A 25,608-nucleotide genomic window follows, 5' to 3' on the forward strand; every position below is an offset into this window, starting at 1 on the left:
ACACAGCAAAGTAACTTGCAGCAGGCATCAAACATTTCTACATAGTTAAATCAGCTGGATCACTCCGCAGGACAGAAAAAGCCTACAGTCCTTTGTTCTTACAGTCTTCTTTTGCTCTTTCTTTCTCTTTATTTATCATCTGTAATTTCACATAAAGATAAGAAATCAGGTAGCCCAAAAGCAGTAAAGGACACACATTTTTCACCCTTATTGCCTTTGAGACATCACACAGGGATCAATTTTAACTGTCATATATAGTCAGGTGTCAAGATGTGCATGTTTGAGAAGGGGAAAACTCGTCTCTGATAAAGATGGCTTGGATCAGCTCTTCTATGCCATCTTTTGTCTTCCTGCAGAGTTTATATTAAAGGTGGAGAGTGCCTTTTTTTCTCAGGCAGGCTCTAACTGGTGTAAAACCTAGCAAGGGACCTTTCTGGAAGGACTATTTAAGCACTGAGTCCCATAAGCACCACATCTCTGAATCAGAAAGCTCGTTATCAGCACTCTGATAACTCTTTTTCCTTGCCCTGGAAAGTGCAACCTACTCCCTCGTACACACCTAGCAACTTCAGCTCTCATGGGGTATGCTTTGCAGAAAGCTTGTGGCATCCCAGGTGTGTTGTCTCCTGTTCATTTCTCAAATGATCAGCTGAGCAGACATGAAAGTATTTTGAGGAGAGTTTTGGTAGATAATTACTCTGATGGAAAAGCCATCAGGTTAATGCTCAGGGACACTGACTCCTTGGGGAAGAAGAAGTGATCATAGGAGACAGATGTGGAAATCAACACCAGTTCCCACTTCACAATTAAACAGACAACATTTGACAAGATGTTTCCCCAGAGATGGCTTTGCTTCCTTATCACATCCTTGCATCAGCTCCTTTCCAATCCAGCTCTCACGTCACTGTTTAAGCCTCCAGGAAGGGCACTACTCACACCAGCCCTTGGTCAACTGTTTGCCTCCCAGTGCACTTCCAGGGATCAGCACAGATTTGGGATCGTGTGGTTGCACTGTTTCTCCACATAGAGATGAAGGTCTGTTGTCAGCCTCTGAGATGGAGCAGAAAGGATAATGATGCCAGCTTCTGGTTAGGAAAGAGAATGGAAGAGGTATTTCCTTGAATACCTCAATACAGTGGCTTGATGATTGTATGCTTTTCTCTCTTTTAATGTCTTAGCTTAGGTCCACAATGGTATCTGCCTGCACCAATCATTGGGTATAAGGCTCTTCTCACACCTCTGCAGGAAGTAATGTAGGATGACCGATTTTCTGCTTACTTCAGAAGAAATTTGGGCCATGTACAGTAAGCATCAAACCATTCCCATTTTGAGTCTTCCCATACCACCTCCATGTTATCAGCTCTTTATTATAAGCTCTGGCAGAATATCACCATTCCCTGCTCTAATACCCCAGATATGTATTGCAGCTTCTTTCTACCCTGCTAGATCTGATGAAAGGCTATTCTTATTTGCCATGAGCATTCTTAAAAAACCCAAAAAACAGAAAGAAAACCAAGCCCAACCAACAGACCATTGCTGAAAGAGTACAGTGCAGGTATTTAAAGACACAGCTTCTGACTGCTGCTCCTTTCTCCTCTTGACATGAAGATGAACTTCCTTTGGTAGCTGACTCATTGCCCTGGGCTATCGCTCTTATTTCTTTGACTTCTGATGAGCAGATGCTCTAAATCTGTCAATAGGAAGCACAAAAGGATCTTATTAATGGTACAACTACTATGTTTTTGATGGGTAGAGCTATCAATCTTACCTTATACATGTGCATTATTGCTAGCAATTGTTTACATATGCTGTAGCTCCCACCTCAGTGCTTTATACCACCTCACTTCATGCTGCTGCCTCATATGCAGTGGTCTTTATGCTACATATATCACATTTAATAGCTTGACTGAGCTTGAGGCTCACTTTTTTTGTAAGGTACCAAGCTGTGAGATACTTTTCTGGTTTTTGTAGTATATTGGTGTGCCTTGAATTATTCACTCAATTTCTGAGAAGCAGCATTAAGAATGTAATCTTCTGTTCATAAATCCATTGGAAGACTCTTAATAATGTAAGCCTTAGTGGAACATCCCAGCATTGCAAAGGAAGGAGTAAGCATTTCTTTAGGGTTTAAAATGCTTCACTCGCCTTTCCTTTGAAAGAGCTATATCTGTTCTTCAGAAAAATAAAACCAAAAAACAACCAAAACCAAAAGCAAACTTAGCTTTTCAAAGATTTCAACCATTCTTTTCTTGGTTTTCCTTTTCATGAGTGATCAGCCACTCTGTCACTACAGGAATGTCCATAAAGCTTGCAGAATACACAAAAGCCAAATTCAGGACCATTACATGAAACAGTCAACACTTAATGCACTCCCTGATCCTGCTACAAAGAGATTTTGCTTCTATGAGCTTCCTTCTCCTGAAGACATCCTGGAAGTCTTAATTTCAGTAGCAAAGCTTCATCTTACAAACAGTCAAGTGAAATCAACCACACCACAAACTTGTATTGACCTCTAGAAATGAGAATTCTTGGAAACACTTGAGTTACCTACTACAGAAATGGTGGCATTGGCAACTTGATGGCTGAAGCCCCTGTAGCTCACTTGAGTTTGGTGATCCTGAACTCTGGGGACATGCATGAGGCTGTGTAGAGGTTCAGTGATCTCTCTGTATTGGGCTGCTTTTTGAAGTGAAGGCCTAAATAGGGCATTTAAAAGCTCTAGATTATTGTCTATCACTTCCAGAGAACAGCAGGAACAAGTGAACTTCAAGCAGGGTCTTGTTCCTGAGATGCTGAGGTAAGAACAGGAAGATTCAGCAGCTGGTTGTTTTTCTGTATAGGACAAAGCATTTCATGGTTTTGGATCTCTCTTTTCTTACATCGACTTTTACGTGTTACTTCTACTTACATAGTAAACTTCTTGTGGGGCAGCATAGGAATTAATCTTTATGAGATCTGTGATTACAGAGCTACTTATTTTTGCAACTAGTCACAAAATAAATTTCAACCTTTCAGATAGTATCTACCTGCCATCAGGCAACTGCAACAGAAAATGCTAATAATATGATCTGATTTGGGTTTATACAGCAGCTCTACAATGTAGTTTCCAGAGTGATGATAAATCATTTGCAGTGGTATTTGCAAGTGTGGAAGATATAGATATGTGGATTAGTAAAATTAAGCTTAGCATCCATTTAATGTCTCATGATCTGGGTAGTATAGCATTTGAACCCTCTGGTTTCATTATATATGTTAAATCTCTCCTGTGTTTCCTTAAATATCATTCAGTACATTTGGGCCAAAGCTGTTTGGTTTTGTTTTCTCCCACAGGATGTATCTAATTCAAGATATTATTTTCAGATAATGACTTAAACAGGAAGATGCATGTTCACATACTGCTAACATGACTTCCATAATAATATGATCCCTTTTAGGAAATTACATATGCAGAATCAGTGTCTTGGTAAGTGCTCTACAAAGCTAAAATTCAAAAGTGACAGTTAATAACTTTTCTGTCAAATGTGCCCAACTGTCCATGGGAAAAAATAATTGTTTCAATTAAAAAAAAAAGAGCTTTGCTTTTATTCTTCTAACAGTTGTGGAAGTATTTGTCTTTATTCCTGTCAGGCTACTACTCTTCAAATAAAACTGTACCCTATCATTACTGGAATAAAGTTATTCATAAGCTGCAGAGAGATGTTTTCCCTTACTCCTTTCCCCTCCTCTCTGTTGTTTTTAATGGTCTCTAAAGAAACCTTTCAAATATAAATTTATATTACTTTCTTTTTCCTTGGCACAAATACATTTTCCCTTGTATTTTTGTGCTGAAAATTAATACAGTTCTATTTTTGTTCTTCCTTATCTGTACATTAACAATAGACTATGTCTGGCTCAGAATTGTCTCCGTGGTTCCTATTCTTGAAGAAGTCTTAGAGGCCTTCCAATTCTTGTTACTGAGAAGAGTGGTTCCTATTTTGAAGAGGTTTTAGTTAACTACCTATGCCATCAAGCCTGTAAATCAGTGAAAACTCCATGTGTGGCATGTGTGAGGACATCAGGCCCATGACACTGCTATGCAATTGCAGTGAAAGGGTCTGCATGTGTTTCTGGGAGATATAGGTTAAAAGCTGAAGTGCCATTACAGAAATATTCATTGCAGTTCCTGCATTTGGTAGTATTCATACAATGTGTACGTTGCAAAAAGTTTCCCATTGGCAGTTGTTCTCAAGAGTTCTTACATTCTTCGGTGTAATAATGATGCTGATGGCAATCAGATTCATGAGTGGGATGTCTGATGACACGGAAGTAGTGAACATCATGCTTTAGGATATCCGTTTGTTCTGTATCCTAGAAGAAGGAGGCACATCTCACTCCTTTCCTTGGAATAACTCATGACAACCATGATTTGAGGCAAGATGTTAGATAAGACAGACCATGTCTGATTTGATAATTCTTGTCCTATGACATTAATGACGAAGCGCCTTGAGTTGACTTTTCTCTGGGTACTTGGAATTTTATCTGGCCTAGAAAGCCTGTCTCTACAGGCTTCCCTGGAAAAGAAAGCTGTCATTTTTCCCTGGATCACGTAGCTTGTCTCATGGAGGATCATGCAGTGGTATGTTGGAATCAGCGGAACTGATTGAAGCTAGAGGGTTTCATTCTTAAAGCTTGAAGTACAGATTCATTCCCTGGAAGCCAAATACCAAAGTTTGCAGTAGAACATTTATGACAGAAAATGCACAAGAGTGCCTGTAAGTCTCAACGACCTTTGGAAGGAGAATCACAGTGCCATGGTTGATGAGTTAATTGCTTGATGCTCCTTCTTTCATCCAGTCTTTAATTTTGAGTCATTAAGGTCATTGTATTCTTTAGCAAGATCCCAGCTGTACACAGCAGGTACACAAAGTTATTGCTATCAGAAGTCCTAACTAACGGATCCGAAGAAGAGTTTGCATTATCAGTGTCAACAGCCATCTTTGGTAGGACCTCGAAATACAATGTGGAGGGCATTATGCTGTATGTTTAGCAGGTGATGGATGATTAATAGGTCTTAGCATACAATGAATGCATATCTCTTCTTCACATGCTAATCACATGGCATTTATAAATGTCAGCACCTTATCGTGGCAACACACTCTGAATTTTAGGTATTTTTTTAAAGTATTTATTTTTAACATTTGTAACGTGTGTATTAAGGTTGTGTCATTTGAAACTTCCCTTTTTGCAGTGATTTAAAAATATGCTGAGCTTTTATTCTGATTTCTGAAGTTATTAAATTATTACATTTTAAATCTAGTCTAAAAAAATCACTGCAGATAGGTTTATATTGTGTTTCTTGAACTACTAAAATGTAACAATGGGTGTCACCTTGAAATCTTAATCATGACAAAAATAATTGATAATTATTAGACCAAGAAGCTTCAGAGTTTTTCCATTCTGCTTTTTTTTTTTAATGTTAAACTTGTTTGCTTAGCAACCTAAGGCATTAATTTCAAATTATAAATTATAGTTCTACCATTTGAGAATTCCATAATTTTAATTCAAAAATCTTGAATTTCACAATTTGGTCATAAAACTGTGCTTTATTATCAAATATTATTAGGAAGTGTGAGCCTTAAGGATTTTTATAAAGGCTCAGGGAGAGTTTGGGTACAGAAAATCCAATGAAAAGCACACAAAGACTCTGGACTCAGCTGCTATTTAAGCTGAGCTTTTTAAACTGCAAAAGACTTTCTCAGCTATAATTTTGAGGTCCTTTCCTTAGCTCTTTAATTCAAACAGAACTGCTGTTGTCTTTACAGACCTAAAGACTGTGGATTAAACTAAAGAAATTCAGACTTCTTTAGAAATCTATGCCTTAAAAGCTTTATTTTATCTTTGGGCAGTGAAGTTTTTGAAGCTACCATCTGAAGGTTACTTGATGACATTAGGTTTGTAGGTTTTGACCTTTGGTTGTCAGCCATTTTGTTAGTGATAAATAGCCACATTTTCAAAATAGTTTATTGAAATTGGCACTAGCTGGCATCTTTGGTAAGGACCTCACCAGTTTGGAGCAAACTGCTTTGCACCCCGGAGCAATGGTTTCTGAAACAAGCACCGGGTTATGCTGGCAAAACACCAAGGTTTTGCTCCAGTTTCTTCCTTGCTCCCCAGTAGGAGATCAGCCTCCAAGGCCATCTATTTCCAACCTTTCCAAAGCACTAAAATCACTTCAACTTTGTATAAAAGATTTATTCTCCTACATATATCACCATCTGTGTTGTCGTGCATCTGTGGACTTGAGAATACTTGCAGATCACATCACAAATAATTCTCACCAGATGCTGATTACTCTTTTCTCACTGTATCTCCTTTAAAATGATGTATTTGATGCATTGTCCTAAAATGAAACTCTTTGATGTCAGGCTGGGGATGGTTAAAAAGAAAGGCAAATTTCTCCAAAATTCCTTGTAAGCTGTACTGCTCTCTGTATCACTGAGATGTAAGCAGCCCTAGACTTATACAACCCCTCAAAGGATTTTATGGATAGCCATCACCTGGTAAAGATGGTCTTGGTATTTTAATTAAAGGTCAGAGAAAACTACAGTGTAAACCTTGGAGATGTTTTGTAGCAGTCATTTAAAGCAGAGTTTCTTAACAAAACCTTATTGTATTAGTAAGATGATGCCCAAACCCTTTCTAAGTTTTACACAAACTACAACCTAAACAAAGAAGCCTCTGCCAAGTTCAGGATGTGAGTTCATCATCCATAGACCACAGTCAGACCCTACATCTGATTTACCCCCATACATTGCTGTGGAAAGGCTGCAGGGCTGTGCACTGCTTTGCTTGCTCCTCTGTGTTGGCTGCGGGTAGCACATGGGACGTATTGCCAGCCTGGGACCTTGGACCCCTCCAAGACACACTCACCAGGCAGGACATTGTGGATACATGAGGGATGGTGCCAGTTTTGTATTCTGCTTGGCTTTGTTTGCATGCTTGTATGACAACCTTCACAGGAATTAAAAATAGTTTGGGTTTACGTAATTAATATTACTGTGCTAAATATGGTAGTGATGCTCTGGCATGAATATCACAATTGCCAATCATGGACATAGTTGTGCAGCAGCGCTCTTCTGAAGGTCGTGCTGTAAGGCTTTATTCAAAGTGTCAGCTTTACTGTTACAAGTGATCTTAAAAACCTGCAAGGCAGTTTTTCTTGCCAGATTTATGAAGTATTTTTAACTATTTGCTACAAAAAATACATCTGAATTTAAACCAGAGTCTTTGATTTCTGACTTTTCTACCTTTGGCCTTATTTGTGTGTTTGTTTGGAAAAAAAGAGAAGAAAACAAGGCAGGTGGCCTGGTTTTCTTGTTCACTCAGTGGTGACTTGTATGCAGAGAAGGTGGCACAACCAAAAGGCTTTTCACAAAGCCATCTGCCTGCACACACTGCTTCCATGGGTTTATCTTTCAGATCTTGCTTGCTTTTGGTTGCCACCCGGCTGAGGGTGGATGATGTTTTCCTTTGGTGCTTGTAAGGATGCTGCATGCTCAGATGGGTTATGATGATGATTCTATGCATGTTCCTTTTGAACAATTAGGAAGCACTTTCAGCACTGATTTCCCTCAAGAGTGATTCCACCCCACACGGATTGCCAGCACCGTGCCACAGTCCCAGGATTTATGAGGTGACCTTGGAGACACAGGCACTCCCAAATGGAAAACTCTTGGTGCTACACTTTAGTTTGGATTACTGAGCAGTCTCCACTATAGTTTAAATCAGAATGGGATTACACAAATAATATGTAACATTTATACAACATTTCATAACATGAGGGGATTCTTTCACACACAGCTCAAGCACCGTCTGCCTCCTCCAAACTGTTTTGTTATTGGGTCCTACCTTAAGCCTTCACTAGGATTCAGGAAAGACAGCACTGGCCCCTCCTGCCCTCTCTAGGAGCTAATGTTTTGGGCCATCCTCCATTACAAGGAAGCTGAGCATTCCTAAAGGCACTGTGGGCAGTGGTACTTAGTGCCTGTTCAGGATGGGGCTCATTGAAGATGCTCAGTTGGCTGTGGGCACCAGAGAAATCCCAGTGTGCTGCTTTGCTGCTCTTTGCAGTGCTGCACGAACCCACTGGCTCCATACAGACCAGCTCCACATAGGGCTGTGCTCTGGATCACAGCATTCTGCTGGGACAGCCACTGCCCCAGACTGCTCAGGGCACATCCCAACTGCCTTTTGGAGCTGGCAGCCATGCTAAGAAAGAAGTGCTGATGGCAATGAAACATCTGAGCAAAGGCATGTCGAGCTCAAACCTGTAAGCAGCAATAAACGCAAATCCAACCTGCACGAATGTTAATTGTCATTCAGTTTATATCGATGTGCAGTTTATTAAACCATAAACCAAGGCAGCAAGCACTGAGAGCAACTCTAGAGATAATTAAACATAATAAGGGTTTCACTTAATCCCTCAAAACCCAAGGGAAGCACAGTTAAGACTGAATACCCTCTTTGCACAGCTTTTTTAGCACAGCCATTTAAGAGCACTTCCTGGTACAAGGTTCCAGGACAGGGAAAGGTAGGTCCCACCGTCTCTTCTGAATACACTTTTATTCCCCTTTTCTTCATGCCTTTCAATTGCTCTGCTTATGAAGCCTGAACTGACTTTCAAAGCAGTTTGTGGCTCATAATGTTCTTTGCAGTGGCAGGTAGGGACCCTTGTGGATGATCCAGAGGAAGCCCCGGGTGCAGGAGAGATGCTGGGTGCTGGGGTGCTAGAAGGGCTGAAAGCAGCAGGGATGCAGTTGGCACCCTGTGTGCATTCTCCTCTCTGGCTTCTCTCATGTCCCCACACTCATTTCTCGGACAAGAAGGGTCAAAAAGGGGATGAAAGGCGAGGGTGGACTAGTGCAAAGGGCTGAGTGACAGACTGATGGAGTAGGGGAATGAAGGAAGGGGACAGCTTTTGAAGAGTGAAAACAATTACGGCAAATCTGAGATGACTGCCGGAGGCCATCGAAGAGAGGAAAAAAGAAAATGCCCCCATCTGTAATTTGGGACTCCTGGGACTGGTCGACGATGGGGGAAAAGCACGGGCCGGGAAACCACCGAGCCGGACGGGTTCAGTGTCCGCCGGGAGGAGCCACGCCTGGGCTAACACAGAAGGGATTCAGGCGCCGGGCAGGGGAATTACCCCCCAGCTCAGGGCTGAGCCGCTGTACAGACCCCGCAGAACAGCAACTGTTGTACTGAGGGCTGCGCTGCGCTCCCTCTGCGCGCAGGGGCAGCGCCCGCGCTGCGGGACAGCAGAAGGGTTAAAGGCGTCCGCGGTTCCGCGGCTCCTCCGCCCGCCCCCCGCGCACGGCGCAGGTTTGGGAGGAGGGGTTTGCGCAGCGCTCGCCCGGCTCCCGGCCGCTGCCGCTCAATGCTGCGGCCGCGGGCAGCTGCGGAGGCGCGCACCTCGGGACTGCCGCGCACGGCGGGCAGGCAGCGCCCGCGGAGACCCGCGTCCCCCCGCCGTGCCCAGGTAAGCGCGGCTTTGAACCGGGAGAAGGGAGCGGATTTGAATAGCCAAAAACCCAAGAACCAATAAAATAGGAATAAATCGGGAGAGCGGCTGCTGGAAAGGAGAGCGGAGCCGGACTGCGCGGGGCGGCGCGCAGCGGGCGCCGTGGAGCGCGGCTCGGCTGCGGGGTGCGGAGCGCTGGGTGCCGCGGAGCGGACGGCTCCCAGGAAAGGGAGATGCGGAGTGGAGGGGGCGCGGAGCCCGGGGCGCGGCTCCCGCTGTTGCTGGGGCTCCCCGCGGAGCGCGGCGCGGCCCCGTAGCTCCGCAGCGAGGTGCTGGGCCGGGCTCCCCCTCGTCCGGAGCTGAGCTGCGGAACGGGTCCGGGTCCGGCAGTAGTAACCGTGGGCAGGGGGTCAGCGCTGCGCCCTGGGCACGGGGAGAGGAGCAGCGGAGGAGAGCGCGGGAATGGGGCTGTGTGTGGTGTGTGTGTGCGTGTCTCTGGCAGAGGGATGCTCCCTCGCAAGCTGGCAGAAATGCATGCATAACTTTTTGCTTGATCCAGCCGGCGTTGCTCGCTCGAGTTTCAGCTCCTTTTGCTTTCCTCAGGCTAATGTTGCTTCCGTGTCGTGAGCAACATAATGCAGCGTGTTGTTTTATTTATCCCAGACAAGAGTGACTCGCTCTCTAAACTACAAATTAAACGATGCAGCTTGCATAACAAGTGGAAATAGTTTGTATCTTACATACCAATTATCCATCACGTTTTACCCTAAGCAAAAGCGGGGGGATTTCTTGCAAGGAGGGTTCGATAGAACAGTCTGATGTCTTGCAGCAACGCATTCATTTTCCCTTGCTGGATTAATATGGGCAAAGGATTAGGAACCAGCATGTTGATTAGCACCCTGAGGTTCAGGGAAGAACGGTAACGTTTGGCTATAGAAAGAAGTCAGGTTTTGTGTTTGTGCTTGCACATTCTCCTGTTTATGTGGCTCAGTTCAGGACCTGCATTCTAGCCGATAAATCATTGAGAGGAGAGCAGGGACTGGTGTAATCTTCCTAGGCGAATGCTCACGCTACTCCGAAGATTCTTTCTGACACAGGGTCTCTACCGCACTCCCTCCCAGCACAGCCGCTGTGGGGTTGCTACAGCCCGTGGCAGGTACCAGCAGCACCGCAGTTTACGAAGCCTCTTCCCTCGTTTCCCTTGCTTCTTCCCGGGTGCGGGTGCTCTCAGCCCCCTCCCACCTCCCCATGCTGCTGTCGTGGGGCACGATGGCCAGTGCTCAGCGTGAGAAGCAGGGTGATGGGGCCCTGCGCTTGGGACTCTTCAGAAGCCTTTTCTTCTGCTTTCCTGGCCAGAACACTGTTTTCTTGTTTTTCCCCCTTTTCTGGACCTGGGAGCTTGCATTTTTACTCTGCGTTTCTAAGTCCCTGAAAACTGCTTAAATGGCTCTTGTGTAATCCTACAAAGTCACCTCCCCTCTTTAATACCGAAAGGACTTAGTTTACATGGCTAATCCCTCTTTTACTTGCTGTACAGCCTCCTTTAGAGGTGTGCGCGCTGATAATTTTCCCAAAGCAGCCTGCTTTAGACAATGGCTTCTGATGGTGTGCAGCAACCTCTCCTTCCTCTGCTGAACTCTGGGCAGAACGGACTACACCTGACAAGATTTTACTTGGTTTCAGGAGGTATTTAATCCCATCCCATTCAGTGAACTAGTCCCTTTGCAGGAAGCACACCAGAGCCTTTTACTTGTATGTATCTGTGTCTGTCTACTCGGAGGCTCAGGGGGGTCTCCTGCCCCATGTGCCCATGCTTTATTTAGCTTGCCTGGAGGCAGTGCTTGGACGGTGAGGACTGGGCTAGAACTGGGTGCACCCGCAGGTAGTTGGAGTTGAATGATTCTGGCAAAAGTGTGGCGACTTGGAAATTTTCCCGTCCTTATCTCTGCAGTGGAGTTGTTCTCTCTTGTAGCCCGTGAAGTGTTCCTGAAATTCTAAGCTTGTGCTGTTCTATAGGATGTCAAAATACATGTTTTGAATCTGATGACAGCAGAAAAAAAGGTTACCTTTGCTAGAAGGCTCACTTCTCCTGTAGCATGTAAACAGTAAACATGATTCTTTGATAATGCCTTCAAACCCTAACTGTACGTGCCTTAACGGTGGTGTCTGGAGCAATTTAGACCCTCCCCTGAGGTCACTGTGGATGTCTGAAGGGGGCAAATATGCCCTCAGTGTGCTTCGGGTGCTGAAAGGGGCGTTACCTGCAGTGGGGCCCCTTCTCTGGGCCACAAGGATGCCTTTGGTGTGAGAGACCACAGCCATTCTTCTCTGGGGGTGGACTTTACTGTATTTCCAGTATTATCCCTTCATCACTTGTTTCCTGGGTGCTGAGCTTTAACCATCAGATGAGGAGTGTTTATTTCAGAGAGAAACAAAACAGCATTGCAAGACGGCAAGCAGCTGGTGAGAGAGCCCACCTTGGTTCCCAAACTTGCACCTCCTCATGCATGAAAGTGTTTCTTGTTAATATTCAGGTCTTTATATGTACTAGGTTTAACGTTTCTTTCATTTAAAATAAGTTCCTGTGTTATCCCATCAGGCACTGCTGAGAAAATGGGTGTAAAGCATCTGTACAACTTCTACCCCAGGTGTAAACTTGAGAATGATTTTGTAGGCATTGTTGTCAACTTATTTCCCTTGGTTTAGAGAGTTGGCTTTTGTCTGACAGTTCTGTGGAGTTAACTTGATTAAAAAACCTCCACAATCAAGGTGAAGACATGGCAGGCTGAAGAAAGGATATTAACCACAAGATAGCTCAGTCATTGCTTTTTAATGTTCTCATGGCCTTTCTGAATTGCATCTGGTGAAGGATGATGGAGGTACCAGCTGCCCATGGTTGGTATCCATCAGTAAGGTGCTCCATCAGACTGAGCAGGCAGCTCTTGTGCTGCAGGTGGTGCCAGGGAAGATGCTGTTGCTTAAAAAAAAAAGCTCTGCTGTGTTTGAAAGTTCATAAATCATCACAGGTCTATTTTTAGCCATGTTAGATTAGATCAAGTCTGGGGTTTCTTCCCACACCTCTCATCTGTGGCCTAAAATGACCTGATAACGTCCCTGTAAAAGCTGTTTACGTGCTTCTTTTGCTGGTGCCTTGTTCAGCTCCATTGTTATTCAGAAGATGGGGCTCCATTAGGAGAGGGTTTCCGTGCAACAGTTGGGAATTTTCCTCCACATGCAGAAACTGGAAGCCTGCTGCTTGGTGCGTGAGTGATGTGCAGCCCCTGACAGGAAGGTAATCACAAACACAGAAAAGTAACATGAATCACACCAAATCCACAAATGTCAGCTCCGAAGCTCTAATCTAGGCTTGCTGCCAGGTTTAAACTTGCACGCATCTTTACTGTTATCTGCTACAGTGGTTACTGAAATATGAATATCGTGACAGTGGTGATTAATTCTTTTTATCATTAGCAAAGCAAACATATAATGATGACATCCAACTGATTTACTGTTTCATGTGAGTGCACAACTATTCCCTGTTCCCTAGCATCATCCACCAAAATTGGTGATATTAAAACAAAAACTGCTGTGTCAAATCTGCTTGCCATCTTGGCATAAATGAGGTTCACATGAACTGAAGCAACAGTATTTTCTACACTAAGCAGGGGTTTCCAGTATTGCATGTGTTGTACTTTGGAAATAACTTCATTCTTTGCTTTTCTCTAGATACAAGCAGTCACTTTTTATCTTAATCTGCAGGATAAAAATCTCTTTCAACAGGACCCCAAGAAGAAGAAAGATTTGTTGATTGGTTTGTGGGTGTTTTTGTTTGTTTGTTTTTCCAGTGATTTAACCCAGCAATTAAAGTTGAACTCTCAGGACCAACAGGATCAAAGTGTTTTGAAAACAGTTATCTAGTTACTTTGTCATATGCACTCAAATCTAAGAAGCTAGAGCATAAGGAGTAAGTTTTAACTCTATAATGTAAATTGGGATTTTTGCTCAGGTATGCAATTACAGCATGCAAGATTCAGCAGGTAAGGTAAGTGATGACACTTACTGCATTTTTATTCTACTTAAAACAAATTGTTTTAGGGACTCAAGAAAGTAATCTACAACCATTACCTTTTTAAAATTACCTTTACAGGGATTTTCTTTTTTTCCCCCTTAAATTTTGTTAAACACCTCTAGGTTTCAAAAATGAGTTTCTACCACATTTGTTTTTTCTATCAATTCTTCTGCATCTTCCAGCTGGTCAGCTATTGATGCTCCATTATTTGAAGGTTTGCTGGAGCTGTCACAGATCTGGCCAGATCTCTTCATTAGTGAATTAAAGTTTTGATATATGCAGTACCAAGCTCTCCTAAGATGCATTATACTGAAGATTGAAAGCATCACAATGGTACTTCAGCACCTCTTTGTTTTTCCAGAGATTTTGAACCTGAATTTAAGTGAGACTCAGTGGACACAATCATTAACCATCTCACATGGGCTTTCCCGCTTTCCCCATTCTTGTTTGCAGAGCAAGATGTGGTTAAATGATCAACTGTTCAGCTTGGCTTTCTCCAGACTATTTAACCCAGGAGCACAATGTGACAGTACTCCCTGCTGTGATGGTTCATCTTCCTTTGCAGCCCTTGTTCAAAAGTAGCATGGTCCAGAGGACTCCTCCTTCAGTGTCCCTGCACCTCCCACAGACCTTCAGAGTAGTTTAATTTCTGACCTGGTCACCACTTGTATCTCCTGGGATTTCCTGAGTTATCATCCTTCTGATGTGACTGGTGGGGGGAAACATGAGAGACAGAGATGGCCAAGGGAATGTGGCCAGGGCTGAAGGACCTGAGAGAGTTTCCAAGAGCTGTTGGCATTTGGTAGCTGTTCAGGTGACAAGTGAGACCTGAGCTCCTAACTCTGGATTGATTTATTCTTCTATAAGATCTATCAGTATAAGGTCTTAGGCAGCCTCAGACAAAATCTGTGTTTATAATTTATTTATATAAATGTTTAGCCAATGAAGAGATGTGGCATTTAAATGCAATCTACATAAGATTTAGCAGGTCATTTTCATCAATTAGAAGACTAAGAAAGGGAATAAACAGTGTACTTGGTATTTGTAATGGAAAACCTGTATTACAAATGGTAATTTAATCTGAATAGTAGTGAATGGCAATAACCTCTCAGTGTTTTTTTTTTAACAGAGCTGTGAGTGCATGGTTTATTAAACTCGTTTTATGCAGATAACAGCTTTATTTGGGAAGACTTACAAACAAGTCATACTCAAACAATTAAACACATTTCCATCTCTATGCTTCCAGTAATAGGAGTGTGAAAACCCAGCTAGCCATCTGTGACAGTCCCCAGGATTGCTGAGGATATTCAACATACATTCTTTCCTTGCTCCTTGCCTCCATGTTAATGGTTCTGATCTTCCATTTTTACATCTTTCTAGCTATAGCTATAAACCCTTGAGCAGACACTTTCCTGCAGTTTGATCCATAGCCATGGTTTGGGTGATGTCCCCCTTCTGGGCCCTCTTAATGAATGCTCAGTGCTCAGCAGAAGAAAATGAATTCTGCTCAAAGCCCTCCGCTGGATTTAGTCCCACCTTCCTCCATTCCGGTCTTGTGCCTGCACTGTGGTCTGTTCTATGCCTTTAGGAAGTCACAGACCACTTGCTACCTGTGGACTAACAGCTGACCTAGGGGTTGGAGAAAGACCACAAGCTGCCCAGGCTGCTGTCAGGCAGATTTCCCCTCCTGGGACTGATAGAGCTAGGCTTATATCTGAGTCAGATTCTTCTGTTAACTTCGCTGTAGATTTGTCAATCTTTTATAGAACAGGTTGTATATTAGCAAAGAACTTGCATTGGTGAATCAATGGCAAAACACATCCTTGCTGACTGCTACAGTACTGAGCTTCATTCAGGGAATCCTAGGCTATCATGGCCACCTTGGTTTCTGACACCACCAGATGTGAACCGATTACTGGGCTGATGTGCTTTAATGTTCTACACTTCGATGCTCAGTGGGACTTCAATGTTTTATATAGCGTATGTGTGAAGAGTCTGTAGTTGGTGGGCCAGCAGTGGTGCATAGACTCATTTCATATTTCTTTTTCCGTGATACCATTTGATAACACTGTGGTTTGTGTTAATGGTGTGACCCACGAGAGGTGTTTGAAAGTCATGCTCAGCGCTGAGCAGAGGAGGGTTCTTCACCTCCTGCACAGAGCACTGAACAGCTTTCATCAAGTAAAATTTCTTGTATTACTACTACCCTGCGCTTGTGAAATGGAGGCAAAAGCTCTGTGTCCTCTTGTCATGAATGAATGGATGAATATTCTTGGTCTTTGTCTTCTCATCTTTAGGAAAGAGAAAAAAAATAAAAACAGAAGCCTCTGAACAGCACTCAACTCCTAGCTTTTTCAAAAGAGCTACTTTAGCGTAAGAGCAGAACATTTGCCTAAGAGGGTTTTAGTCCAAGAATGACTTCTCATATTTAATTGATCTGTATTGTTCAATTAGGGAGATGTATAATGCCCTCTATTGTGCGTGTATAGCTGGAAGTGGAAATGAATGAAATATGAAGTACAGCAGAAGAGTAATTTCAAACAGAATCGGCTCCTAGCAATGTACAAACCAGGATTTCAATCCAGGCCTTGATATATGGGAGTAAATATAAATTGTGTAAATACATCAGACTGCTACCTATGACATGCTAATTATTTTGAATTATAGTATTGTTCTTATTCTGGCCAGAGTTCAGTAACCTTTTTGTTCCAAATCATATTTATAAACATTTCCAACTCCCGAATTAATGTTCAAACATGTTTCAGTGTATTACACTTCTCTGAAAACTGCTTGTGTGGGCTCTGGAGCCCCTCATGATTTCCCAGATACAGGTGTGGAGCTGAGCGTCGGGAGTACACAGCAGTGTGACAATGCGTAGAGACGAGTGACACAATCCCACAGGGTGGCAGCACTCAACCCGCATCATCTGCACTGCTCCGGCTGCTGCTAGAGCAACTTCAGCTCCTGGCTTGCGCTCAGGCAGCCAGTGGGGCATCGCACAGCACATCTTTCCGGCCCAGAGCAGAACGTAGCCGGGGACCACCTTCAGCCAGCCCTGGAATTACAGGAGTACACCCTTCCACATGGGCTGGGGAAAGAGCCAGTGCTGGCTTGCAGGTTTTTAAATGCATATTGAATTTTATATCTATAACCCTAATCACAATTTCTATGGTGTAATTGTCTCAGGATTCCTAATTCTGAGGAACCAGTACACAAATGCATAATTTTTCTCCTTGACACATTTCTTTCACTGGTGCTGTGATTCTCTGTTAACCCACAAAGCTGTTCTGCTTCTTAATTTACCCCTCAGTTTCCCCAACTGCTGCTGTACTCAGTATTATACGTCTTTACTGAAACACCCTGATGCAGCAGGTCCTCTTATGTTTTGGCTGACAGTTAAAGATTTTTTGTGGCTTGCTCAGCATTACCCTCTCTTTGCTCCTCCCCACGTCCTTTGGTTCCAGCAAAAGATTATCAAGAAAACAAGAGATTCCTCTGTTGGATCCAGCACAGTCAGACTTCCTGATAGAAAGCACCAATTACTCATGAAGAATGATTTTAGACTTTGCAGAAATCAGTGTCCACCGGCGGAAAGTGCAGTTTGTGCATGGAAGTTGATGTGAAAGGTGCATGACACACAGGATAGTTTGTCTGTGTGCACTTCTTCTACTTCATGCTTTGTGCGAAGGCTTTCTGGGGATGTACATATAACTGTTAAGGATAGCTGGGTGTTAGTCCAGAAATCCACATGGCAGGAGAGATTTGTTGGCTGCTTTGCCAGCTCCATTTTCAGGCATCAAGGAGGCGTCTGTTGTTGGGCAGGGAAAGCTCTGTGGGCAGGAAGGTTAGGCAGGCTAGATGGAAAGCACTGAGCATCCTTCTCTCTCTGATTTCTGCTGCCCTTATTTTCACATTGTTTGCCAACACTTCCTACAAGGAATATTAAATGAACATATCACACTTGTTTTACTGGGGAGGCAGAGGTGGGAAAAGCAGATAGGGAACAATGCTGAGCATAAGGCTGGGTCTTTCCTAGGGAGCACTAGTTATGCACTGGCTTAAATCAAAGAATTACTGGGGTGAATTCAGTGTTTGATGAGTCTCTGATAATTGCAGATGTAGAGGAAAAAAGCACTAGTCAAATACATCTGAGAATGAAGAGCACAGAACATGGATTGACTCGATATTTTCTCTAGTCAAGTGGAAAAAAAGGAAGCCTAGTATGAGAAAGCTGGAAAGGTCAAACTAATTTGTACTTGTGTGATAATGGGTAATACCTCTATTGTTTATGAAGCTTGCAAAATCTTTCCGGAGTTAACCACTGTGATATATTTGATGGTGATTTTGAGAAATTAAAAATGAAGTAGCAATTGTTCCACCCTCTTCATGCCTTAATCTGTTTTGGTTTAGGGTTCCTTTGAAAAGTCATCTATTCTTTACAAATTAGTTGAGATGAGATTTACGCGTTTCTTGTGACTGCAGTGTTCTGTGGCTGGAGGAAGGAGATCATTTTAAACAAAAAATGATTAATTGTGAGGTTGATAATAGTAATACTGAAAACCTGCCTGTCTCTTGCTGCTTAAGCATTCTGACTGTGTTCCCCTGTTTGTCCATTGCAGCAGTCTTTTCTGTTTATTTACTGAGGTAAGTGGAAACTTTAGAAGTGTGTACTGCTATTAAAATAGGAATAACTGGTGAGCTCCTAATGCCCCAAACTGCCTTCTGCTGCCTCAGTTATTCAGGCAGATTTGCAGCTTCTCTTAGTAGCCACTGGAAGTTGTGTGAATTTTCCTGGGATTCTAGTTTCTTTCCTGGGAGCAACACTGCAACCAAACTGCATAATTCTCCGTGAAACAATGGGGGAGTATATGTGGAGTCCCTCCTGCCTCATGTACAGCAAAAAGTGTTTGCTCCAGAGGAATTCATTTGCTAGGCTTATCGCTGAGACATTTAATATCTAGAATGATTTAGTATATCAAATTCTGGAGTTTTGGGCTGAATGTAGCTGCATTCGTCATTGTTGCAGAACCTTGACAGTGAACAAAAGGTGCTGCAGGGAACCATAACTCACACAGCAAATTAATGGGCTCCCAGCTTTGCTTGCTCAGCTTAAATGGGAGCTGGGCATGGTGTGGTCTCACCGGCTGAGGGCTTTCTGCAGCCAGTATGTGGGTTAGGATCTGCTATGTCTTTCATCCTTGGAGCTGATATTAAAGCATTGCCCTGCTGCCAACTGGCTGTGGCTGGCATTTTTCACTCCTGAAGGTACTTCAGTATGGATGACTTGAAGGGGGGGAAAGCAACCCAGCTTGTTAGCTGTTAGGGGAGGATGATGGAGTTGTTTTAACAGAACTATTTTAGTGGGCATCTATTGGAAAAAATTGATTTGATTGAGAAGGCTTAATATACTCTTTATCATGTCATACTGCAGAAAACATGAACCTATGAGAATTGTGTCCAGTAACACTTACAGGCCACATCCCACTACTGATAATTTTTGCTCCTGGAAAGGTATGTGCATTGCAAGGAGATATTTGGTCATTGTCAAATGACAAGTTCTTGCAGTCTGGGCTGGGCTGACAGAGAGCTTTGTCCATAGGCTGCTCTAAATCCCATGCAGGCTGTTTTAAACCAGAAATCTCTCCGGCATCCTCAGCAATACTTATGTTTTAGACTGCTGGCCATAGGAGGACTGCAGCCCTCATGTTCCTGGCCCTGATTTGTTTACCATTTTTTCTAGTTCTACTACATTTACAAGTAGATGAACCCTCCTCATGAAATGGTTTCCACCCTCTTTTAGTTCTTAAATTACTGGGTGTGCTGAAATGCAGGGAGGGCATAGCTCAGAAATATGGGATGAGGAGAGATGATGCTCTGAACTGACAATTTTGTTGGTGTGTTTTTTAGGCAGGGTGGGATCAGCCTGTTTTCAATCGTCAGCAGCTCCTGAAACTTGGATGTGAACTGGAATTGTTGAGCACTTCATCGCGGAGAGCTGACTGTACATTTGGTAATTGGCTTGATCACCCTTAAGGGCTTAGAAATTAAACATGCAGTGATGCCTGAGATAGCAAATAGACAAGAGGGATAGAGAGGGGAATGGATGGAGGTGCAAAGTGGTTTGAAACTGCAGCTGGGTTGCACCAAAAGGTTTTCAGAAAATGTGCAGAGTCAGGTAGCTGCTAAATACTGCCATTGCATGGTTTTGTCTATATCACACAGTTTTGTGAGTTCTGAACTTGTACTTCTGAAGCTCAGGAAGACTGTGTTGTTTTGGCAGACTGGTCAGCTGTCCAGAGCACCTTTTCAGAGCACTAAGCAATTCAGTACACCTACATTTATTCCTTGAAGTGTGTGTGGGAAACACCAGAAACCAGGTAACCAGCTCTTACCGCAGGTTTATATATGAGCTGGAGATGCCCTTCTTCAGAAAACTAAACATCATGACTAATATGGTCTTTTAAAAAGCAAAGTGCATGATGCATGCTTGAAACTGTCACTGAAATTGTTGTGTCCTGGTATGTTCTGCGTATGTCGGGGTTACGCCATTACAGAGCTTTGCTAACAACATGGGTCGAGTGGGTTTGGTTGCTGCTCCTCTGTTACCTTTGTTTTGGGGTGGGTTGGTTTGTGGGTGAGTGGTGTAGGGTCTGGGTTGATTTTGGTTTGGTTTCAGTCTTGATTATTTGCTTTGAAGAGCAGGTGTCAAGGTCAGACAGTGTAGGTATAAAGTCCAACTGTACTGCGTGATTGTACTGTCTCAGGCTTTTCTACTTCAGTCTTCTGGACCACCGAAGCTAGAAAATTGACAGCATGTGGCAAACGAAGCCAGTAATAGCTCAGTAACACCTTCTTCTGTTTTGTTCAATCTTGTGTAAGTGGGAGCTTGCAGAGGAGCAGCCTCAGGTGGTATGAATAAAGTCCTTACAGTAGATTAAGTGATACATCACAGCTCTTGTGCAAACATTATATGGAGGAGCCCACTCTGCAATAGCTAGAATAAATGGACAGAAGTACAATGTTTGTATTACTGTTTATTTAATTACTTTAGATTTGCTTTGCTGTACACACTTGCCTGCACAGCTGTGCCTCTGAGCCTCTGCCTCCTCCTGACTCATCTGTGCTGAGCAGGAGTGAAGGGGATGGAAAGTCCTTAAAGAAACTGGGACAGCAACAGGCTTTGTCACCTATTTGCTTGGCAGAGGAAAGGCATGGGAGTTAGAGAGGAGGTGGAAAAGGGTGAAGAGTAGGGAGCATGGCAAGAAAACTGCAAAAGGCTGGGAAAATATCCTTCCTTTTGATTCTTCCTTTTTCCTTTATTCAGACTTCTGTCATTTAGTGCTTTGGTGGCTGCATTCACATGGTGGCTTATGCAATGTTGCTCATGCACATAGCAGGAAGAATGATGTCCCATAGAAAACTGAGGTATGGATTCTTCTCCTCTGCCAGCACAAGCTTAGGAAGACTTGACAAAAAACCTGCCTCTGGTGGGTCTGCTGTGAAAAGGGCTCTCTTGATTCAGCAGAGGAGGGATTAACAGTGGTTATTGGACCATCCTGTTCCTCTGTCCCCAGGGACCTCTCTCCTGGCTGCCAAGGGATTAGTTCACCCCTTCTGCCTGAAGAAGACCTCTAGCACAGCTGTCTCTGTTTTGGTCCAGGAGGAAGATCCTGCAAATCCTATTTTAAAAGCATTTGTCCTGGCACTGGACTGGTCACCAAATCTAAGCCAACCCTGGGACCAAATCCTCATCTGTTACGCTGCTGTCTTTTCCCTTTATTTTAACATGTCAGGAAATTGTGGGATTTGTGGTGTAAGGGGTACTGTTTTGTGGACCAACCAATACTTCCAGTCATTCCCAGTGTATTCAGGGACAGCAGGGCTACCTCTGATAGCCTTCTTGCTATCAGCATGCACTGCATCTCAAACCCATTTTATTATTATGATTATTATTGTATTTTAGAACCATTGCCTACAATATGGAATCAGTGCCCCTAGAAAAGTGGATTTTCCTTTCCTGGATAGCTAATTTTATTTCACTCAAGAAAATTTGATTTGTATTTCTGAAACATTGCCACTAAACAGCTTTCTAAGCAGAGTTGCAGTGCAAGAGCAAATTAGATTTGTGTAGGGAGAAGGGAAATATTGTTGTCACAAGTGACCAAAGGGGTTGAAATGAAAATAATCTTATATATGAAACTTAAATTGAGTTCAGAGATTATGGAGATAGCACAGTTCTATACCTGGGAAATCCCATCTGTCAAAAATACTCTTCAGGGTCACATTTTAAAAGGCATTTGTAGCTGTGGATCATCTAGCGTCCAGCTCTGGCAGACCTGGGATGTCAGCCTCCTGCATTACTATGGCACAGATACTGAAAAGTAGTTTGGGCTGGAATGTGCTTCAAGGATTTATAAACCCCTTCACACATTGCACCAGTCTGAAATGGCCCCTACTGTCTGTCTCAACGCCTTTTGAGTAAGACTCTGAAATTTAGGCCAGACTATAGCTAAGCCCAATGTTTGCAGGGGAAAATACTTTGTGAAGTTCTGCAGTTTGAAGTAGAAGCAGTTTGAATCAAACTTGAGAACTTATTTGATCTTTGTTACTGTAGTCTCTGAATGGACTTAAAATTTCATGTCTTTAATTAGCCTTGTGGAATTCTCCTGTGTTATTTTATCGGAGATGAAGAACTGAGATGCACATGGTGAGAGGTACAGCGATATTTAGGCACTTCAGTTTCTAGTAAGCTTTACCCAAATTCTTTGAATTTTAAGGTACGGATGTGTTACAGATAATAAGTTTATGGCCGACAAGAAACTTCAACACTGGCTTCTTATCCCCCATAGACTGCATCATAACTCTGTCTTATGCTTAAAGCAGATTTAATCATTTTTGCACCTGTGTTTTTGCTTTGGATCAGTCCTTCCCAACTGCACGGGATTTGGGGTCTCTGAATGCTTTCTTTAAAACTAATACCTAGGACTTACAGTATATTTTTGCAAATGCAATCAAGTATGATTTAGCTGTCTAAACCACTGGATAGACAGAAGCATTCACATAGAAATACTTCACAATATCTGTACTAATGTAGTGTCATCCATTAGTATTGTACAAAATGTAAAATATCATGCAATGTTTAAATCCAGCTGCAGTGAATCCTCTATAACTATACTGACAGTATCTAAATTTAGTAACTAATTAAATTCCATGCCACAGAAGAATGCATTCCTCCACTGCAATCCACTTTGTGTAAGGATGAAGATTGTGTATTATCTATACTTCTATTTTTACATAATGTAGTATATTTTTGCATACATATTAGCTATATACCTGAGTCTTCTGAATTTCTACATCTGCATTTCAGCATCTTTGCTGAAAATGAGTCAGGGACCCTGGGTGATGCAGGCTGAATGTGAGCAGGGGCTGAGGCTCAGCCGCCCTCAAGTCTGGCTTATGGCTATGAAGCTGGGGGAGACTGTCTCCCTTCCCTCAGCACTCATTATCCCACATCTACACACTGCTGTCCAGCTGTGACCCATCAGTGTGATAGCTGCTGATGGAGGTCTGAGCCCAGAGGCCCACCAGGGTGGCAGGGACCATACCCTGCGCAACTGGCTCTGGATTAATCCTGGCTGCTCAGAGCATCCTTCATTCACAACCGAAACAACTCTTTTCACTGAAAAAGCCAATTCATGCATTTTCTTTTCCAGCCACTTCACAGACTGAGCCTCTGGCTGTGGAAGACTCCAGCTTTAAGAGTGATGGAATTAAGTGTGTACCCAAGCCTCTGCAGAATCAGGGCCAAACGCTTTAAATAATTGATGGACTGCTTTATTTCTTTAGCCTTTCCAAAGTAAACTGGGTTTCAGATAAACATGAGCTGACTTAGATGTTTAGTTGGGGGGAAAAAAAAAGCCTTTTGAATTGCACTGATTTCCCACAGGATTAACTTGGGACCAGGAAAAAATAACTTCTTCAGCCTCATCCTTATTTCCTTCTTTCTAACCAAACAGCTTTTTTTTTTTTTTTTGCCCCCCCCATCCCCCTTTTTTTCTGTTCAGATTTTTTGTAGGAAAAAAAAAATCTCTTAAAGTGAATATATAATCTGAAAGGGGGAGGGGAAAAAAATTGCCATTAATATTTATGAACTAAAGTTCATAAATGACTATCCCAAAGGTATTTTGATTTTGAAAAGTGTATGTGTAATTTTGGTAAATATTTATAAATTAATAATACAACTAGAATAGGTGCATTTCCTCTACTGCCTCCCAGTGTGTGTGAGACAGCGCAAATGAATTGGAAGTTACTGACGCAAGTATTGTGTAGGTTTAGAAGAAAAGGTGAGTGGAGGCCACAAAAGCAAATAATGAAAGAGAAGTAGCTAATGAGCATCTATGTTTTGATTGCTAAATAGTACTGTGGTCTTGTAGACTAATTTATAGGAAGGATGTCATTTGTACAGCAGGATATGGGATGAAGTAGAATTAGTTTATTGAAAAGCAAGCAGGAAATGTCTGTCTGTTTTGGATGGCTCCTCATATTCCACTTTTGCAAATGGCTAAGTATATTAGCAGAAAACAGAAGTGTGGCAGAAATAGTAGAGTTACACTGGGCTTCAGGGGAAGGAAGCTGCAGCAGAAAAAAGGATGTGTAGTAGTCCAGAGAAGCATTGCTTTTTGGAAACTTCACTTTGAGCAATTTTTTTCTCCAGTGGAAAATGTGAATGTAATAAGAACTCCTGAGAATTAATTTATAACTGCTTTTTTTTTACTAATGACACAGCATACCAAATTATTAAAAATTCTGAAAGCTACATTGGACAAATTCATAGCAGAAAATAAGTTTTGATCCAAAATGCTGGGGGTTTTTTCTGTCTTTTTTTTAATCATTTCACTCTTTGGATCATATTATGTGTCATATTATGTGTCTCCTTCTTATACTTTTTTCTGAGTCTGAACATGTTTATGTATCGTAAAACAGCCTTTGAGGTGACTTCGTGGCTTTGGGAAGGGAGTAAAGTGATGGTGTGTTGGTAGGATGAGTGGCCTGGACTGTTGATTTGGGAGAGCGTGTCCAGCCCTCAGCTGTGGGGGCACAGTGGCACAGACACACGTTATCATTGGTCACAGTTAAGTTTCATAAATTCTTAAATACCTTCCACATGGTAGCAACACTGCTAACACAAATATGAAAGCACTGAGAAGTTTTTCTATGACCAATATTCGTAGCTGAAAATGAATTCCTGCTGTTGTCAACACATTCATTATCTTCTTCATGAAGAAAAAGGAGATTCAGCTTTCTGCTGTGAAGGTTCCCCCATCCGTTCATCTCCTCAGCCACTGTCACTCATCCCCTTCATTTCTGAACCTTATCATTTTGTATTCCAGATATTGGATTTGATCCATCCATCAACTGTCAGTAACTTGTCAGAGACTCTGGACACTTCCAAATATACTTTCTGTGAAGGTCCTGCCAGAAGAGAGGATATTGTGCAGAGAGAGCTGGACAAATAACAGGCTTAATCCGTTTTTGCTCTGCTTTATCTTCAGATTTTCACTGCTTTCCCTCACAAGAGAACCTGAGAATTTGTGATTGGTAATTTCTGATTTGTGAGGAGCCTGTGGGTTTATTTCTACGGGTAGACAAACGCTCCCATTTCAAACTGTTTTGACAAAACATGTAAGGGAAAACTCTGCCCTCCACTGCACAAATAAAAAGGAGGGTGAAACTTTTCCTGTTGTATTTCTTCAGCTGAACTTGATAATAATACTTAGAAAGATGTTTCCATGGTGAACAGAGAAAAATCAAATTGGAAAACTGCTTTCTTTTGTGTATTTGCTGCTAGTTTTTTTCCACTGGTCACTGTTCTGCACGTTTAACAGTTATTATCCACACCTTCTAGCTGGAGAATACATTTACATATTTTAAATCAGCATTAGCAGGGAAAAATCCATGATTTGCCTGGGGCTGCTTATGAGTTTTTATTTTTTTACTGTTGAAATGCTCAGGATATCCTCCAGTGGGATCTGTCAGAAAG

This window comes from Melopsittacus undulatus, chromosome 9 (assembly GCF_012275295.1).
Source record: "Melopsittacus undulatus isolate bMelUnd1 chromosome 9, bMelUnd1.mat.Z, whole genome shotgun sequence".
Taxonomy (NCBI): Eukaryota; Metazoa; Chordata; class Aves; order Psittaciformes; family Psittaculidae; genus Melopsittacus; species Melopsittacus undulatus.